Source organism: Trichosurus vulpecula, chromosome 6 (assembly GCF_011100635.1).
Source record: "Trichosurus vulpecula isolate mTriVul1 chromosome 6, mTriVul1.pri, whole genome shotgun sequence".
In the NCBI taxonomy this organism is placed as follows: domain Eukaryota; kingdom Metazoa; phylum Chordata; class Mammalia; order Diprotodontia; family Phalangeridae; genus Trichosurus; species Trichosurus vulpecula.
Genome location: NC_050578.1, coordinates 120,628,611 through 120,631,207, shown reverse-complemented (window position 1 = coordinate 120,631,207; position 2,597 = coordinate 120,628,611). Strand labels below are relative to the sequence as shown.

At 43.6% G+C, this 2,597-nt stretch overlaps 1 pseudogene; it reads right to left on the bottom strand.

The window, feature by feature from the left end:
* Nucleotides 1-272: 272 nt before the first annotated feature.
* On the bottom strand, nucleotides 273-891 carry LOC118855567 (annotated as a pseudogene).
* Nucleotides 892-2,597: the final 1,706 nt, after the last annotated feature.

Sequence of the window (2,597 nt, the reverse complement as noted above, 5' to 3'; positions counted from 1 at the left end):
TAATTTCAACTCTGCCTCACTTAAATCCAGTTTACTCATGATTCAAAAGACATCACCCATATAATTTTACAATTTACCTATCTCAAAGTCCTATAGGACAAGCCAGTGATGAAGCAGCAGGTGTGGATTCATTGGGAATTGTAGTCACAAGCCTGCACAAGGCAGCCAGAGCCATAGGGTCATCTTCCCACTGGAAGCAGCAGTGGGATTCAGCAGGCCCTTGGGTGCTGAGCAGCTTTTTTTCCCCTAGGTGGCTGTGTCCCTTCTTTCTGTTACACATAGACCTTTCCACTGGAGGGTGTGATCTTCCATTATGGTTGGGGAGTTAGGTAAGAGGTTGTTTTCTTGGGACATGAGCAGCAAAGGTGGGTACCTTGCAGCAGGCACAGGGAAAGCAAGTCCCAGCCTATGAAGAAAGCTTGTCTGAACTCATACCTACATATGAATGGGGTCATAGAACTCTTGAACAACTCTCTGTCCATACCATGCTGTTGTAGCCAAGACAACCAGGCCTGCCACAAGGAAGATTACACCCCCAAAGACAGCCATTCGCATCTTCTGAACCTCATCATTTTCCAAGTACTTCATACATTTCATGCTCACTGTTGCCACATAGATGGCGATCCATGATGATTCCGATGACCATCAGGGCTCGGATAGTCTGAAGGGTACTGCTCAGGTTCAGCAGTGAGTCGAACACCTTGCACTGGATCTGACCCATGCTCTGGGACATGCACGACATACAGAGTCCCTCGTAGATGGCCTGTGCCGTCATGATATTGTCCCCCGCTACGAGATCTTCCACTGGGGCATGGCGGTGTTCACTATGATCCCTATCCAGCCCAGGAAGGCCAGGATAAAGCCTAGCAACTGCAGTCCCGCGTTGGCCATGCTGGCGGCTGGCCTGCCTCTAGTCGTCTCCTCCGTGCCTAGCTCGCTCCTGGGCACTGGACTCCTGTCCCGCAGCCGCGGGCTGGAAGAGTCAACAACAGGGGCTGCTGATGCCCTAGCTCTCGGGGGCTTCGCTGGGTTTGCTCAGCGGCGATGCCTCCATAGAGGAGCTTTGGGGGCGCCCCTCGGGAGGCGGGGTGTATGGGCAGTAGGTTAGCTCTTGCTGGATCAGTTGCTGCTACTTTGGGGGCTGCTGCTTCTGGGTAAGCTACCGCCCGCGGGTCCCTGAGAACCTGGTCTGAAATACCTCCCCCAGGTCCTCGAGGAGCCCCCTTTTCTTAAAAAAAATTTTTTTTAGTTTTAGTTTACAGCATTCAGTTCCTCAGGTTTTTGAGTTTCAAATTTTCTCAACCTCCCTCTCGTCCCACTCCCCACCCCAAATGGCATGCAATCCCATATAGGTTCTACATATACCTTCACACTAAGTATATTTTCAGAATAATCAGGTTGTAAAGATGAACTATAATCCATGGAATGAACCACGGGAAAGAAGAAACAAAGAACAAAAAAAAGAGAGCAAACAGTTTGTTTCAATGTGTTCAGACTAAGTAATTCTTTCTCTGGATGTGAATCACTTTTTCCATCATGAGTCTTTTGGAGTTGTCTTAGAACCTTGCATTGCCAAGAAGAGCCAAGTCTATCCAAGTCAGTCATCAGAGATACTGTGTGTCTATAATTGTCTATAATGTTCTCCTGGTTCTGCTCCTCTCACTGAGAATCAGATCACATAAGTCTTTCTGGGTTATTATGAAGTAGCTCTGCTCCTATTTCTTATAGCTCAGTAGTATTCATTACATTCCTATATTACAGCTTGTTTAGCAATTCCCCAATTGATGGGCATCCCTTTGATTTCCAATCCTTTGCCACCACAAAAAGAGTTGGTATAGATATTTTTGAAAACATGGGTCCATTTCCCCCTTGTATAATTTCTTGGGACACAGCCCTAGAAATGCTATTGCTGGGTCAAAGGATATGCATATTTTATAGTCTTTTGGTCATAGTTCCAAATTGCTCTATAGAAAAGTGGAATCAGTTCACAACTCAACCAACAGCTTGACAATGTACCAATTTTGCCAAATCTTTAGCATTTATCATTTTCCTGTTTTGACATGTTAGCCAATCTGACAGGTGAGATGTGGTACCTAAGAGGTGTTTTGATTTGCATTTCTCTAATCAATAGTGATTTAGAACATTTTTTCATGTGACTATAGATATCTTTAACTTCTCCCTCTGAAAACTGCCTGTTCATATCCTTTGACCATTTATCAATTGGAGAATGCCTTTTATTCCTATAAAATTAACTCAGTTCCCTGTATATTTTAGAGATGAAGCTTTTATCAGAGACACTGGTTGTAAAGATTCCAAATTTTCTGCTTCCCTCCTAATCTTTGTTGCATTAGCTTTGTTTGCACAAAATTTTTTCAATTTAACATAATCAAAATTATCCATTTTGCATTTTGTAATACTCTCTATCTCTTGTTTGGTCATGAATTTTTCCCTTCTTCATAAATCTGACACATAAACTATTTCTTGCTCTCCCAAATTGCTTATAGTATCAACCTTTATTCCTAAATCATGAACCCATTTTGACTTCATTTTGGTATACAGTGTAAGATGTTGGTTTATGCTCAGTTCCTGCCACACTA